Source organism: Acomys minous (assembly GCF_964271855.1).
Source record: "Acomys minous genome assembly, chromosome: 7".
Taxonomy (NCBI): Eukaryota; Metazoa; Chordata; class Mammalia; order Rodentia; family Muridae; genus Acomys; species Acomys minous.
The window spans coordinates 100,413,262-100,431,444 of record NC_140488.1 but is presented as its reverse complement, the minus strand read 5'-3'; the positions used below and the strand labels follow the sequence as shown (position 1 = coordinate 100,431,444).

At 36.6% G+C, this 18,183-nt stretch overlaps 1 protein-coding gene across 2 annotated transcripts in view; it reads right to left on the bottom strand.

The window, feature by feature from the left end:
- Positions 1–18,183, bottom strand: part of ARHGAP6 (Rho GTPase activating protein 6) — a 483,165-nt gene that overhangs the window by 232,376 nt on the left and 232,606 nt on the right. The window lies entirely within an intron of this gene.

Below are 18,183 nucleotides of genomic sequence, written 5' to 3'. Positions count from 1 at the left end.
ATGTGGAAAAACTGGACAGGTTGAGGAAATGTGAAATGATGTAGTCAGTTTTGGAAAGCAGTCTGGCCGCTCCTTAAATGGATAATCAGAGTCACTACGATGACCCAGAAAGTCCATTCCTAGGGATATATTCTTGAGAAATGAAAATATGCATATACAGAAAACACATAAATGCTCATAGCAGCAAGAAAGAAAGGGGAAGCAAGACAAATGTCTGTCACCTGATGAAAGAATAAACAAAATGTGTCATACCTATTAAAATGGAAGATTAAGATTAGGATGTGGCTCAGTCTGTAGAGTGCTTCCTTAGCATGCACTTAAGCCCTGAATTCCATCCGTAGTACTACATAAAGCCAGGCATGATGGCACCTGTGATCCCAACACTGAGGACATGGAGAGAGGAAGATCAGAAGTCCAAGGTCATTATCAGTTCCATAATGAGTTCAAGGTCAAATATATTTTTCATTATATTATATTATGTTTATTTATTTCTGTTGTAATTTTATATATTATATAAATAAATATAAATATTATAATAAATATAATTTCTTGGCTATAAAATGTAATTAGTCCCTGACAGGATGGCCCAACCTGCATATACCTTGAAAGCATACTAACTGAAAGGAATCCCTGGGAAAGGATAATGTTTTATATAGGTCTATTATATAAAAATTCCATAGTAAGCAGTTGAGAAGCAAAAAGCAAGTCATTAGTTTTCCATGACCTGAAATGTTAGTCATCATGGAGAGGAATAAAGAATGACTTTTAATAGTATGTAGTTACTTTGAGGAAGGCAAAATTACAATAAATTTCATCAATGATATAGTTAACTAACACTGAATATATTAAAGAATCCACTGTATTGTACATGTTGGGAATTATCTCTCTACACAAATGCTAAAAGATGATTCACCCTTAGGTGGCAGAGGAAGGCATCTCAACATTACTTTGTTGATGGTAGATCACTGAGCACACACGTTCCTCAACTTAATGGATACAGTCCTAAATATCAGAAGGCAGTCTTCAGAATTGTTATGAAACTACAAATCCATAGCAATGGAACCATAGAGCTGAATTTCCTTGGTCATGCTCAAGGGAATGGGAAATGAAGAAAGCAAAAGAACCAGTGTTAAAATGCCGTTTCATCACTTAGCTAGAGAAGAACACAAAGGGAAACAAAAATAATGTGTTTAACTCTATTTTCAGAAGAATCCTTTTAAATATACAGGCCTAAGAAAATATCAACGTTATAAAATCAAAGCCAAAATGTGCCACATAAAATTAGGAAGGCAAGATTATGGCCCTGGTGCTATGACTTCATTGTGTATAATACGGATGTTGGCCTATGTCACAAACAGGCTACATATTTGTAAGAAAAGGGCCTCAAGTATCTGTGTATATATGCATATTTATACAGCATATATAAGTGTAAAAATACATATGCAAATACATGCATTTACAAGTTAAATACTTTTAAGTTTACGGTTGCATGGCTTTCAGAAAGTTTACCACATTGTGAAAGCATAACTACAATTCCGTCCTAAAACACTCCTGTCAAATCATGGAGATCATCGTTGTGGTTGCTCAGATGTCTTTCTGAATTGGATTTTACAATGTTGAACTTTAGAAGTCTGGTGTCTATTTCAGTGCAATGTTTCTGTGTTAACCACAGATGGGTGCTTGCTCAGATTGCTGCAAAACTTGAATAATTATCAAAACATGTTTCCCTCATTTATAACATTTTTTTCTAAGACAGTGTTCTAGAATGGAAAAGGATATACTGTTGTTCCTATATTTACTTGCCAAAGATCGATTTCAGCCATTCCTTTCTAGTATATTTATCTAGCAGAATTTATACTTAAATTACAAAATAATGCTTCATTGTGATATTTTCATACATACATCTATTCTCCCCTGTTCCTCTCCCTTAATTCTTGCTAGATCTCTAATTTTTCTAATTAATGCATCCAGTAAAAACAACTTGATGTGTAATTTTAATGTGACCCACTTCACGTGTAAATTGACCCTGCAACTGGTTAGTTCTAGGACATTTTCCTCATCACAGTAACATACCAGTGTCCATTCCCTACACTAGCCTCAGGCAGGCATGAGCCTATGTTATGCCAGTTTTAATTTGCAGAAAACATTACATTTTCACACAGAACAAAATACATATTATATATATATATATATATATATGTATGTATGTATTTATATCCATGAACAGAATCCTACTGCTACACCAAGATGTTTTTAGCTTCTGAAAAACAGTTTTGAAATTTAATGTTTCTCCTCTTAAATGAACACTTGAACACTTGTGGCAATCCACTCATCATTACCCAACATCTTAGCAGCACAGAAAGTGAAAAAATTACAATTCTATGCTATTCTAGGCCACTCCCCACAAACCCAAAATCCATTAGAGTGCATATTCCTTTTTTTGTGCATCAAAATTTTTAGATAAAATTAAAGTGTCTTAAATTTGCACCACAGGCTTAACTGAACAAAGGAAATCTCTCAGCATGACATTCTGTTCCACAGATTTTCAAGGGCCCTAGAACCCTTCCTAGTAGCAAACACTCTTTCAAGGTACTCTGGAGTTGTGTGCTGCTAGTCAAAAAGTGGCCACTCTTCCTAGCAACCGTGTACTAATGCACATTTTCAAGTATATTTCACAACTTTATTAATAATAAAGATATTAAAAGCTGTTATTTTTAGACAAAGCAATTAATCAAAATCTTTTCCTTGAATTAATGAGGGGATAGTTTGTAGCTTCCACAAAATAGATATTTTGCACCTTAACAGTAAGTGGAGAAAATTCTTGTGATGGTACATTGGAAGTTATTTACCATTCCATCGTATTCTCTCTCTCTCTCTCTCTCTCTCTCTCTCTCTCTCTCTCTCTCTCTCTCTCTCACATACACACACACACACACACACACACACACACACACACACACACACACATCATGTTTCTAAAGAAAAGAGAATACTGCTCTCAAATTGTCTTTCTATCTTAAAGAAATAACCACTGATCAGCATGACACTACATGAGATTGAGTCATTTCCACATTACTCTGCAGAACAGCACAACTGTGCAAGGAGATAAATGTGTTTCAGTTAGGGTTTGCACTACCCAACTATTGTCCTCAAATGAAACCCCTTTTTTAGAACGATCCACAGCCTTCTGACAACAGCCTTCACAAGCCAGAGGTTGCCAGTTTCTAAGTGGAGCATGCTATGGTTCTCACAAGGGTGCTGACCTGGTTTCTATTTTCAACAGGAATTTCCTCCTCTAGGGTCATTTGATCCCCGCCCTCAGGGGCATTTTTCTAGTTCCCTGATCCAGCCCCACCTAGCCCCTTGCTTTGGAATCAAAGAGAATTCCTGCACAGTCCAACAAGAAGACTCATGGTCATTCTATAGGTTTTCGGGGTGCTAACGCTATGAGCCTATGGAGAGCCTCTTAGAAGACACCAAGGTGACCTTTATTCAGGAAGCTGCTGAGATCTAAGGCAAGACCTGCAGGAAATGATAGCAGGAGGCCATTTTGTAGAGCAAAAGCTGTTAATACGCCTCCATTCAAAGGGTCACAGGAATGTGAAAAAGTCAGCCAAAAGAAACATCAGAGAGTGGAAGACCAGGCCACATCCCTTGGCAAAACACAGGCTGTACTGGCAAGACCATGAGCTCACTTACAAACACATCCCGCTCTGTGGCAAAGCTGCTCTGTAAGCTAGCTATGCAGAGTTGAAAGCACAGACTAGTTGTGTTTATAGTGAACCTTTAGAAGCTCTTTACAGCCTCTCCCTTAGAGGAACTCTGCATACAGTAATGTTAAACCTCAAGAGCATAAACAAAAGAATGACAGTTTTCAGGGATTATTTCTCTTCCTTGACAAGATAAAAACAGCAAACCTTAAAAGTTATTCCACCTAGCAAGCCATGAAAAAAAATCCTATTACTTTACCCCATACTCCCATTTCCCCATTTATTTTTATAGTTAATTTTGTTTATGTGAAGTTGCACTTTTTAAAATGTAGCAATATTTAATGTAACCCATGTTATCCTAAAGGGATAGTGAAAATATCATAAGTTCACCCAACACATTTACCTGCTAGTCAGCATCTTTATCAATCAAATCTGATTTAAACTTCCAGAAACTTCACTAATTAAGGAGTCTTTAGTATATACTATTATAAACCAATAATCATAGTTATAATGTACATAATCCTAGTATAGCATTTATGAAATTCTGAGTTTCAGTATTTCAGTCGAAAAAGAGTTATACTTTGTAGTACCTAAAGATTTATAAAGTTTTATATGGTTTTAATGTTACAATGTATTTTTCATTATTTTGTTTTTAATTGTATGTATATATGTGTTTATGTGTGATACTTTGAAGATGAATGCAGTGCACACAGCAGCCAGAAGAAGCACTGAAGCCCCTGGGTCTAGAATTAAAAGTAGTTGTGAGCCAAGTTGGGTGTAAGGATCTCAACTCAGGTCCTCTGGGAAAAATAGAAGCACTCTTAACCACTGAGCCATCTGCCCAGCCCTCAAAGTTAAGGGGTTTTCTTTGTTTCTTTTTCTTGAGACTAGCTCTCACTGTGTGGACTGGACTGGCATGGAGCTCTCTGTGTAGGTCAAGCTGGTCTTGAAACCTATAGACATTTGCCTGGTTTAGCCTCCTGAGTGCTGAGGTTAAATGCTTGTACCACAAAATTATTTTTAAAATTACTATTTTTATCGGAAATCCAGAGGATTTTCCAGTGATGTAGAAATTAAGAAAGGGAGATTAGATTCACATACTTCAACCTATATACATATATGCATTACTTTTTATGCAAGTGTTGGCCTTATTTTTTACCTTGTATTTACATAACATTGAACTTGTCTACAGAGTCTATAGTGACTTGAAACCCTGCTTTAGACTAGAAACAACCTTTTGCAGCAAAGAGCCAGGTAGCAAAGCGGTAGAGTCTTTTGCAAATATTCAGTTCTGATGTTGCAGCTGCTGACAATATGTAAATGTATAGATGTGGCTGTTTTCTAAGAAACCTTTATTTATGGCCTATGAAATATTATTCTATATAACCTTCACATAATCTGGAATATCCTGGTTTTTTTTTTCAACCTTGTAAAAATGTAAAACCTGGTTAAGAGAAGTAGTGGTACCTATATAGAGGACCCAGGTTTAATTCCCAACATCCACATGGCATCTCACAACCATCTATAACTCTAGTTCCGAGGAATCTGATACCCTCTTCTGACTTCCTTGAGCACCAGGCATACACATAGTGCACAGATATATATGCAAGTAAAACACATACATATAAAAATGGTACTAAAAATGCAAAATTTACTCTTAGTTCACAAGATGTGCATGGAGGAAGCAGTGGTATGGACAGGTCCAGGGGCCATAGTTTGTTGACCCTTGATTTAACAACTAATACTGTAGTATCAGACATTCAACAGAGTAAACTAAAAGAAAAGGCAGAGGGTGGCAGCTGTGCAATTAAGTTGATATAATGAAGAAAGACAAGGCAAATTTTCTTAAACTTCAAAGACAAGAGATTTTGTGTGTCCATTTTATTTTTGTTTACCTTATTCATTTACATGTCAGGATGAAGTAAATTAGTCATTTTAAAATAATATTTTTCCAACTGTAAATTATCTCATTTGTACTTGCTCCTAGATTTTAAAACAGGCACTAAGGTTATAAAAACTGTTAAGTGACACTAATAAATAGAAGTAAATATAAAAATCTCCAGGGAGTTGTTGGTCAAAGGACACAAATTTTCAGTTAAACAAGAGGAACATTTACAGTTTTTATTGCTAGTACTAAGTGATGACTAAAGTTAAGAAGGCGATTTTATATTTGAAAACTGCTAACAGATAAGATGCAGTGCCCTTACCACAAAACAAGGGGAGGAGGTCATAGCTCTGTTAGTTATCTTCATTTATCCATTAGAGAATGCAGACATACTTAAAGACACAAACATTTCTTGTCAATTAAGAATAAACTTTGAGGTGCTAGAGAGATGGCTCAGTGGTTAAGAGCTCTTCTGGAGGACCCAGGTTCAATATGCAGCACCCATATATTTGCTCATAACTGTCTCTAACTCCAGTTCTAGAGGACCTGATGCCCTCTCTTGACCTCTATAGGTACTATGCAATGGTTCACAGATATGCATGCAAACAAAACATCCATACACATCAAATGAAAATAAATCTATATATGAAAAAGTAGAAACCTTTAGCCAGCTGTGTTGGTGCATATCTCTATTCCTAGTACTCAAGAGACAGGGGAAGAGGATTCTCTTGAGTGTGAGAATGGCCTAAGACAGACAGTAAGTTCCAGGGCAGCATAGGCTGCTACAGATTGTGTGTCCATCTCATTGATTATAGAAAAAGTATAGATGGATGTATGAATGGATGGTAGATATAGATGTAGATAGATAGATAGATAGATAGATAGATAGATAGATAGATAGATAGATAATAGACAGAACATTTTTAAAGTCTCTAAAGAAGTTATTATGAATGCCTCCCTTTGGCTAGTTTGAAGGTCCAGAGGTTTCTAAAGACAAATAAACCAGAGAAGACTGTAGCAATTCTGCTTAAATATGAATATTGTTTTATAGTGTTCTTTTAAACTGTATTCCTGTCCTATTGAATTGGGCTTTGTGTAACTGATATTAGTGTAAGAAGACCCAAAATCTACCTCTGTTGCATAATTAGGCAATAATGAAATATATAGACTTTCACTACAGAGAGAATTCACTGACAACGTTGAAAGGAAAAAAATGGGATAGATAGATTTCTATCTTCTTCAAAACATTAGTGCTTTCAGAAATTAGAATAAATGTGGAGGTAGTGGTGAGTGTGTCCCTGAATTTCTTAACCTCTTACTTCATTCACATTTTGTAGCCCCATCTTGTAAGGAAAGCATTTACCTACCCAAGACTGTAGCCTTACAGATGTGATTTGTCCTGGTTAATGATAGGTAAGAAGAAATGGCAACGTACTTGGTTCTGCATATGGCTTTAGAGTACTTGATTGATTTTATTTGCCTTTTTGTGCTTCTAATTCTACGTGCTCTCCTAGGTAGACATCATCCTACCTGCCTGAAGTCCAGAATAAATACACATGGAACAGAACTCTCAAAAGATCCATGTGTTCTGAGACTGACTGCTGGACCTCCAGTTAAACAGCTGAACTCTACATTGGTAAGCCAGCCTGGCTGACCCACTGAATCATAAAGATTGATGATGATTGTTTTATGCCACTTAATGTCAGAGTAGTCTGTTAAGCAGTGTTAGCAGTTTGACAATAGGTAACTGATACAAACACAACTCTACATTCATACAACATGTTATAAAATAAGCATTAGTTCCATATCCCAACCCTTTATAATGATGCTGCATTAAATAGGAAAATGCATCTCTGTACAGAGATCTCCTAGAACAGTGGTTCTCAACCTGTGGGTTGCAACCCCTTTGAGGTGCAAATGACCTTTTCATAAGGATCACCAAAGACCATCAGAAAACACAGATATTTGGATTATGATTCAAACAGTAGCAAAATTACAGCTGTGAAGTAATAATGGAAAGAGTTTTATGGTAGGGGGTCACCACAACATGTGGACCTGGATTAAAGGGTCACAGACTTAGGAAGGTTGGGAACCACTGTACTAGAAGATCCCATAGTTCTTCGAATCTACGTTGTACTTAGACTCCCAAGAAGAGCCTATGTTCCTTTATACGTGTTTGCAATGTGTGATGATAAAGAGTTATAGCAATGTAGTGCTTGTTAGCTGCCTACCATACTGAAAGGAGGAGGCTGGTTTCCATATGTCTTGGTTGTAAAAAAAAATTCTCCTTTTGCAATATGTATCAAAGCACAATCATATAGTGAAACATCCCTATCTGAAGTATCAAATAAAAGTGTGCTTATGTCTGCAGAAACAGACAGCATCAGCACTTGTGACACCTTTTTTTTTAATGGTAGGAACCAAGTAAATACATGAAGTCTTTATAGCTATATCCTAATGATAAAGTTTTACTCTGCAGCTATCTTGAAAGGAAAAAAAACCCAGCAATTATTGGGGGTTTAACCAATTAATCATGATAATGGTCAATCTTTTCCCCAAGAGAAGTCTATGAACTGACACACCCTTTAAAAAGAATGAGAAAGAATACATGTGTGCCATGAACACAAGTATTTACATAACCATTGTGCTGTCTAGAGCTACTAAAAATACTGGAGAGGCTTGTGTTTATGCAGGTTCATAAATACTTTTGGAAAACTCTGATGAAGGACAACTGCCAGATTACATGTACCTTTTCCAGGTGGCTGAGAGTGCAACCATGCAGTGTCATTCCTGAAATAGATGTTCCATTAGAACAGCCATGTAGAGAAACACAAGAGGGTTCAGTTCTGCCATGTTTCAATCGAAATCACTTTGCTAGTAAGAATTATAAAAATCACAACACTCGGTCAAAAATATCAAAGAGAATGTTGTTCATTTCTGGTAGTGATGGTGGTGATGGCAGTGGTGGTGGTGGTGGTCATGGTAGTGGCGGTGGTGTATGTATGCTAAGCAGAACAATACTACAGCTTATCTCTTTATCTGTTTCACTTATTTTCTTCTGCTGTTTCTGATCAATGACCAATGGGATCAGAGATGTTGCCAGTGAGAGAAGGATGGAGAGACTAATTTAAGAGGTGCCATTTTGTAGAGAATAGTTTGTGATTACCTAGATTATAGAAGCATCTTTTTAAAAGATTAAGTGAAATGATATATGTAGGGGATTCATGTTTTCATGGAAAGTACTCAACAAATACTGGCTATTGTCATTACTACAAACAAAGTATTTCTAAAAGATCAAGAACTTTATACCACTGGTTAATGTCATTGACAGTAAAGCATGTATCAATCCTGCATCAGACTCATGCTACAAGTGACCAAGTAAACAGACTCATAATATAACCCATAGTTCTGGCCTCTGCCTTTTCATATGTTCCAATGTTTTGTGCATATTGTCTTCAAAGAAACAATTAGAAGCAAGATGGATGACATGAAAAAAGATGTGCATGTGTTTCAAGCTATTTGCTTTTCTAATTTGGGTTGACACACACTTATATAGTCATTTTTCTACAAATGCTACAATTTTGCTTTTTGGTGCCTCCATAAAATTCCATTGTGTATGTGTACCTCATGTTCTTTATCCATTTGTGGCTACTGTGAACAGTAAAACAATAATATAGATCTGCAAGTGTCTCCTGGTGTGTTGACTTAGACTTTTCAGGGCTTTTCTTGGGAGTGACATAGCTAGGTCACATAGTAGTTCTATATTTCTCTCTCTCCCTCTCTCTTCCTCTTTCTCCCTCTCTCCCCTCCCCCTGTCTAGCTTTCTCCCTCCCTCCCTCTCTCCCTTTTCTCCCTCTCTATCTCTTTTTATAAGGCTCCATGCAGATTTCTACAGAGGTTGCACTAGTTTATTTTCCCATTCGAAGTACATAAGGGTTACTCTTTCCCCACATCCACAGGAACATTTGATGGTATTTGTTCTCTCTGTTGTTTGTTGTTCTGAATATAGCCATTCTGAATATGGTAATATGGAATCCAAAGGCAACTTTAATTTTTATTTCCCTTATTGATAAGGATCTTTTAAAATATATATTTTATTAATTTATTCATATTACATCTCAATGGTTATCCCATCCCTTGTATCCTCCCATTCCTCCCTCCCTCCCATTTTCCCCTTACTCCCCTCCCCTATGACTGTGACTGAGGGGGACTTCCTCCCCCTGTATATGCTCATAGGGTATCAAGTCTCTTCTTGCTAACCTGCTATCCTTCCTCGGAGTGCCATCAGGTCTCCCCATCCAGGGGACGTGGTCAATTTTGGGGCACCAGAGTTCCTTGACCCTTGACTTACATTTTTGAGTATTTACTGGCTATTTGTATATTTTTTTGCTTCTGAGAACTATTGAGTTCACTAATTCATTTACTGATTGGATAATTTGGTGGTTAATTTTTCAGTCTTCATATAAACTAAATATCAGCTTCCTGTCTCATATGTAGCTGGGAAAAAATCTTGCATAGTAAAGAAAATAATCACCAAAGTAAAAAAGCCAGTCATATAATGGGGTAAAAGATCTCTGAAATGGTAATTTTCCCTTTGTCAAATTAACTGGGTTACCAGGGGCTGCAACTGCAGTCTTTGGCTGCAATCAGTCCATAACCAGAAGAAAGATATGACAATACTTTTATGTGAAAAACTAAAACTATGCATACCTATCAGGAAAAGTTAAATTAGTACTTTGTTTTTCACTGTTTTGAAAACAAAATATATTAAACTAGTCTCATGAGCTTAGGGGGAAATTTATCCATTATAGTTTTTGTTTCTATTAATAAAATTTGATCAGAGCATCCTTGATAGTGTTCTCCTATGTTACATATATAACTACATATACACATATAAATATGTCATAATCTAAGTGAACATAAGATTCTTTAATGAATACATAATATGAATATCCTTACTGGGATATATAATACCTATAAGTGGAGTTTGCATAACACATGGATTGTTTCAACATGCTAATTAAACACTTTAAGCAATGTTAGGCTCTCTAAAGGAATATAGGATCTTTCATAAGTAACCCCCAAGGCTGCATATGCACAGGTTAGTACTCTCTGTTTGCAACATCTTCCCTTCCATGTAGACAACAACCGAAACAAAGCATCTACCCTCTGGGTACTGGGCTCTTCCTTACTACACTTATCTCCCTAGTATGGGTGGGCTTATTTCAGGAAGGAGATGGGAAAATAAGAAGCCAAGCTATCAGGGGATGGATTGTCGCAGTCTACTTTTATCCCTCCAGATTACACTCTGGACATGTTGCTAGTATTTCTTCCAGTCAGTGCTAAGAGTCATCGGGTTCTCATACCACTGCTCTTTCCATGACAAGAGTTCCACAAACCTAAGGACTGAGTACCTTGCTACCTTTCATTACTTCCTTTACATCTGTCAACATGTCAGAAGTAGTTCACCATTCAACTTAAGCATTCTAAGTCCCTTTCTGTTTGGGGCTTAACACTATGATTTCTTCTATGATTCAATAGCTTAGTGTAAGAGAAATATTTTTGTTTGAACCATCATTTCACATTTTGTGCAGACCACCAACACCAAGAGGACCACTGAAAGTTATATGCATACCCACAGAAATAATACTGTGTGTTACCATTTCAAATGTCAAATTATTCTTCAAGCTCAACATTCCATCCCTTTACTGCATTTCTATTACTTGGTGGATATAACTAAAGTAGTACCACCACTTTAGTGGTGGGTTCAGCACCCACCCAACACAAGGTTCCTCAGGAAACACAGAACCAGTCACTCTCCATGCCAACAAGATGCCTTTAGTTTGTTTATTACTTGTGCTGACGTAGTCAATTTCTTTACCAGATACTTCAGTCAGCTGTACAAAGGGGTCAATCAAAAATATTGTTAACCTTCAGAAGTTCTGTTGGTGTTCCCATAGCAACTTTCCACCAAATTGTTCTGAAAAACTATTTTTAGAAATCTAGTTTAGTTGACACCCCAAATGCTCACATTTTATTATAATTTTTAATTAGAAAGCTCTAAGAATATATCAGTCAAGAAGAAAAGGAAATCCCAATGGATTTTAATTTCAAAGGGTCATGACATATTTTAAGAAAAGCAGAAGTCAAACCATATTTAAGTGAATAATGATCACATTTGAATTTATAGTCAAATTTCTGGTACTATTCCATATCCCTTATTCACATAAAGTGCTATGTATGTAACTCAGTGGGTAGAGCTCCAACTCAGCACACCAGAGTCACTGCAAAGTAACCTGTTTCAACCTACATAGAGAAAGCAGTACCATATATATGGTGGTGACAGTCTTGGTTCCTCTTGTCCTTTTTCTTAAAAAAAAAAAAAAAGTAGGTGGGTGTTTGGAAAACTTGGTGACTGCAGTCGAAAATTTAGCAAGTTGCTAATAACCCTATTTGCTCCTTGCCCATCATTTAGGAGCTTGTAGTCTAAAACAGGTCCTAATAGTTATCATTATGCCATATGACCAAAGGTTTAGAAAAGCTCCCTAGAATAAAATAAACCACCAACCATAGGGTTACCTGAGGTTGTCTAGGTGAAATTGAGGAAGGAGAATTGGGGGACACCTTCTCCCTCTTCCTTCTTTTTCTTCCTTTCAGTGTCTCTTGCTATGGTTCATAGCAAAGGCTCTATAACACACTCCCAGCCAATGGAACAAAAGAACACACCCGCACTTCTTGCTTTCAGACTGTTGCAGATCTGTTTTCCACCCATGAAAGTTTTCTGAAAATGCGTCTCCTCAGAATTCTATCTTCAAGTTTTAGGCATAGACTTATATATATTTGAGCAACTGATAACTCACTGAGTCTAACTAGACCGGATACCAGGTAAGGCTGATAGATGTTAATGCATAAAAAAATGATAACTACAGGAAACATTTGTTTAATCGCAGGATCTATAAGAACATTGGTACTGAGAGATCAAGAAACAATGGTACGAAGGTGTCAAGTCTTCTATAATGGCAATAGCCTTTGTAGTGTCAACACTTCTTGACATAAAACATGCTGTTTATAGTTGTGGCTCAATCTAGCCAAGTCTATCTCTCATTTTGTCAATGCCATCTCTTAAAAAGCTGAAAAAATATGCATGCATTTTCAGATATATCATACAAAATGGTCCTTCAAACACATTAAAGATTTTGATTTTGATATAAGAACATCTCAACTTGGGCTTCAGGTCTTCAGCACAATTAGCACTTGGAACTGGGAAATTCCTTACTACGCAGTGCTATGCATCATAGCATACGTACCTGCACATTGGGTCTCTACATACTTGATGCCAGGAGAAATTCCTGCCAGAAATGCCTATTAAAAAATTGCCTTGAGACATTGTCAAATTGCCTCTTTTAGAGAACTACTGACTTAAATGAAAAATGAAAAAGGAGAGATATATTGGCAGCCCATAATATGTATCAAAAGAAGCATTTCTATGTCCCCAATGTCTTTAGAGGGTTTGGCTGAAATGAACACTAGGCCCTAACACATGAACCTCTGAAAATCTCCATTAATTTGGAGTCACATAAATGATAACATGGTACTGCCTAGAGCTGCTTGGATCTTGATTCCTAGTTTTCAACAAATTTGAATTCTTGCTTGCTTCAGGAGTATGTGGTACGCTGAGTAAGTCAGCATCAATTTGTTTCCATAGTTGATATCAGAATCACCTCCAAAGCCTTTTCTGATTATTGATTTAAAATCTTGTCCTTGGAGATGCTCACTTATTAGGAACTGTGTAAAAGGTTGAAGGTAACATTTTTACAGAGTGAGTTCAAGGCCAGCCTGGTCTACAAAGTGAGTCCAGGACAGCCAAGGCTACACAGAGAGACCCTGTCTCAAAATATAAAAAAGAAAAAGAGAAAAGACTAAGAAAAGAAAAGAAAAAGGGAAAAGCTTCCATATCAGTTTAGAAAAATAAACACTGAATATAAAATATAATAACAAGTCCAGCTCATGTGATATGATCAATGGTAACTGAGTGGGGTCAGAGACACTTTGAAGAGAGCTTTCAGAGAAGGTGACTCTTTTCCCCCTGCAATGAGAAAGATGCAGAAGAGTGTGCCAAATGAAAAACATTCTAGGCATAAAGGACAAGTAAAGGGCTTCTGCAGGAACTCTGTAGATCAAAAAGACTGTGGCTATATTTGAAAAGGGAGATAAGAAGCAGAGAAGATCACGTAAGAGGACTTAAATGGTTAAGATCAAGAATGAATATTATTCTACAAGTAATAGAAACAAACCAGAGAGCTTTAAGCACTGAAATTTCACTTTATCATTTTATTATTAAAAGGTTCTTCTTAATACATGGTCTCCAACTATTTTCTGAGATGACAGAGTCTAAGAACTATCCAGGAGGAAATAAGGAACCAAGAATACAGCAATGAATTCTATTGAGTGGACCATTTTCTCACAACCAATTTGAAAATCAAACTCATTCAGGATAGTGTTATCACAGTATGGGGGAAGACGTTCATACCAAGAAAAATACAAGATAAAATTAAGCAATGTATTTCAAAATGAGTGGCTGATATCTTATTATACAGCACCCAATGGGAATCTGATTGTCCAGTAACCATGATGCTTAATGAGGAGTTTGAAAAATGAGAGGTGTGACTTCTTTAAATAGTAGGGCTTCCAGACCAAAGAGGCCTCATCGAAAAAAGAGTATAATAGAAAAAAAGTCAAGCAGAGAAGACAGGAGATTAGAAAAGATATTTATAATTAGTAGAGATGTTCATCTCTGGGATTTAGTAACATCATTTATTTCTAAGTTGAAGTTTACTATTTGGTTGATTGTTTTTTTTTTCTTTTATCAGGAGACAAATGCAAAACAAGTATTAATATCTGCTCCATTTCTTAGCTGTGTCCACTGATTCCTATCTATCTGTAAAGTCCTGTAGCATAAACCCATTTTTGGCATCTTTAGAATTACCAAGGCTTACCCTGCATTCAACACTACTGAATCATGAAGCAGCCCTAATAACATCAAAGTCTATGGAAAATGAACATTTCTGGAGGCATCACAAGGAACATTTTATACTAAGACCTTTGTCATTCTGACTGAAGAGAAGGCTCACTACATGATAAAGGTATTGATCCTTTGGGTGGGCTCCTTAGGACTGGGTTAAGTGTAGCTGGGTGTAGTAAACATCTGATTGCAAGGTTGTGGTCAAAAGTACAGATGCCAGGATGAGCATATCAAAAAGGAAGTGACGTCAGCAACAGAGCTGCTAAGAAGTCCGCTATGTGAAATGGAAGAGAAGGAGCAGCTTGGAATGTCGAAAATTAAGTGTCACCTACTAGATTCATGCAGCCTAGCCACCAGCACATGTTGAACAAGCACTTACAGGACTCCCAGCTCTCTGCTAAATACTGGTATGATAGTAAGGACAAGATACACCCAATACTCCATAGAGTTTTCTATTTACCAGTAAAACAGAAATGAATGCTCTCAGTCCACAAGCTTTTAATGTGGACTATACTGAGCGTTTCATCTGCCTTTTTTTTTTTTTTTTTTTTTTTTTTTTTGTCCAGCTGAAGGGAAACAAAGGATGAGAGGTCAAGGGAGAAGAGTGAACTTGGAGAGTGATCCATGAAGTCAAGGAACTAATCTTCAACCTAGATATTTTTCTAGTGTCTTCTGAGAAAGTAAAGAGGCTATGGCACTGAACTTCATAGATATTTAACTTTAGAAATTTTGCTTATACTAGTCAGATTAAGGATTTGACAATATGGATGAACATATGAAATCACTAAAAGCCTCATATTTTGTTGTTAGATCATTACCTGGACAGATGGGATGGAAAGAATAATTTGGATTAACTGTTTCAACCATATAAATGACACAGAAGAATTCTGTCAAGTCGGGTCACCTGGGTAATGTTTTGATTCTATCACCAACTATTTCTGTTCCCACCTTCAACTCTCCTGTTCTTCCTTTGGATTTCTTTAATCAGGAGATGGAAAAAATGTGCTTAATCTACCAGTTGAATTTGAGTCTGAAATTGATCTAGATTATTATCCAATCACTTTGAAATTTGAATAAGTTATGATGATGCTATGAGGGCCGATAGTTTCTTCGGAAGTGTGCCCCCCCCCAGAACCCCATTGGTTCATTCATTACAGCCTTGTTACTTATATTCTATTCCTTATATGCCCCATTCAAACTAAGTCTAGTAGGTTTGGTTTCCTAAAACTCTCTCCAGTATGTCAACTGTTGGCTATATCTTTCCTGTATTGTACAATACAGTCCATCTTTTCCTATCTCTAATAGAAGAGAGGATAAATTTTAGATAACACCTTATTCTAACTTTAGTTTAGCACCAAAACAGGCATTACAAAAGTTGATCGAGTCACTAAGAGGTATCAAGGATGACACCCACCTGGAATGAGGGGATAGCCAAAAACTGAATGGAGAAAAAGCACCGAAGGAACATTTTGAATAAGAACATAAGCTTCTATCACATTCTGTTACAGAAAAACATTGCGGTACCATATTTTGAAAAAGTATCTGATACTATACGTGTTCAATGCTTTTATCACTCATACATTTTTCTCAGTGATGCTTTAAGTGAATCTTAAGAGGTGAATGAAGTGTCCTGTGTCTGTAAAATTGCTCGAATACCTAACACACAATAGACACTCCACATACTTTTTTGAGTGATAAATGGTAAGCACTCCCTTAGTGTATATAGTCTTGCTTTGGACAGAAAATAAAAAGCTCTGAAGAAAGCGTATTAACCATTTATCCCCTGGGTTTTATTTTTGGAGAGTGAAGAAGTGCTAAAGACCCATATAGGGGAATTCTTTTCCAGGAAGTCCACAGTACAGCCAAACCACGTAGAACAAAGCAAGGGTATTTGTGCTGAAGTACAAAAAAAGCCCATTATTATTGTTATTATTATTATTATTATTATTATTATTGTTATTGTTGTTGTTGTTGTTATTGTTATTATTATTATTGGTTTTTCGAGACAGGGTTTCTCTGTGTAGCCTTGGCTGTCCTGGACTCCCTTTGTAGACCAGGCTGGCCTTGAACTCACAGCCATCTGCCTGCCTCTGCCTCCCGAGTGCTGCAAGCCCAGAATTATTAAAAACCCAAATGACCGAGGTAAACAGAGTTCAGCACTGAATCTTAAGCCATTACCAGTCTTGCTAATGTAAAAAGCAACAGGTTGTACTTTATAAAGAACAGTTTTCCACTTATGATGGATTTGAAGCTTCTGAACACAACTGCTTTATCATTATAAAGGATATACAAAAATATTCAAAGCCGAGATGATTTCTTTCAGAAAATTCTCTCTAAAATGTTCCCATTTCCCGTCTTAATAAAAAATATGTGTGCAGCATGGCCTGTTCTAGTACCAGCAAATACTCAGAGCCTACAAGGAAACATGACCATGAGCCTGATCATGAGTTTATTATTTTAGGAGAAAGCTGAATTAAAATAACAATATAAAATTTGTGGGCAGTATTCATATATTTGTATATGGAGATAATAACCATTCATTGAGTGGGCACATAGGTTTTTTAGTAAGGAACCAGTTGTCACCTTTCCTCCCCCACCTGCTCTCTAAGAAGGGGCTCAAAACGAGCTGTAACCCCAAATCAAAAGGCACCAGGACACAACTCAAAATCAGAAGATACAGCAAAGACAGACGATAAGAAAACACAAATAGCCCAGAATAGCAACAATTGTAGAAACCTAATTATCCTTACAACCACTTTAAAAGGTCAATCTAAAAGCCACCGTTGTCTCTGTAGAAATGAACAAGCATCAGTAAATGAACATGAGTCTCATTTGACTTTTTCGGACAAACAACTATGGCTAAACCAGAGAAAGAGCTGTTTCTTGTTACTTGAATATCAATCAGCTTAGGAAAGAATCTTAACAGTTTCCTAGCTCACAGCCTCACCTTTCCAGGAAGAAAGTGACATTCAAAAGGAACTTAATTTGCCACAGTGGCTGATTCAGGATCAAGCCAGGCAGCTCCTGGACTTCTGGGCCTACCACTCCTGTCCATATCAAATCCTTGAAATAATAATAATAATAATAATAATAATAATAATAATAATAATAATAAATATAAATGTAGAGAGTGGATTGGGAAGATGTGAATTCCAACCGTCTTTTCCTTACTGTAAATGTTGATTTTTTTTTTGGTCAGCTCTTTGTCTTGTCTGTTTCTCTCCAGTTTTTTTTTCAAACTAGCAGTCAGAATGTTCAGTCTCAACAGTGAAAAGCATGTCAAAGAAAACTCAGTAAACTAGCAGACAACAGAACAACAATGACGTCTTATCTCAAAACTACAGATCTTTAAAGTTGAAAATAAAATACCCAAAACCTGCTTGCTGCCTGTCCCCCCTCCTGGCAATCTTCACAAGTAGCGCTCATTCCTTAAATATCTTTCTTTTCCTTATTCTTGCTTTCTTTTCTTCCTCTCGAAAAATAAGTTAAATCTAAGAATCTTGTTTGGTTAGCCATTAACATGAAACCTTGACTCCTTCAAAGGACACAAGCTCCATGAGATTTCT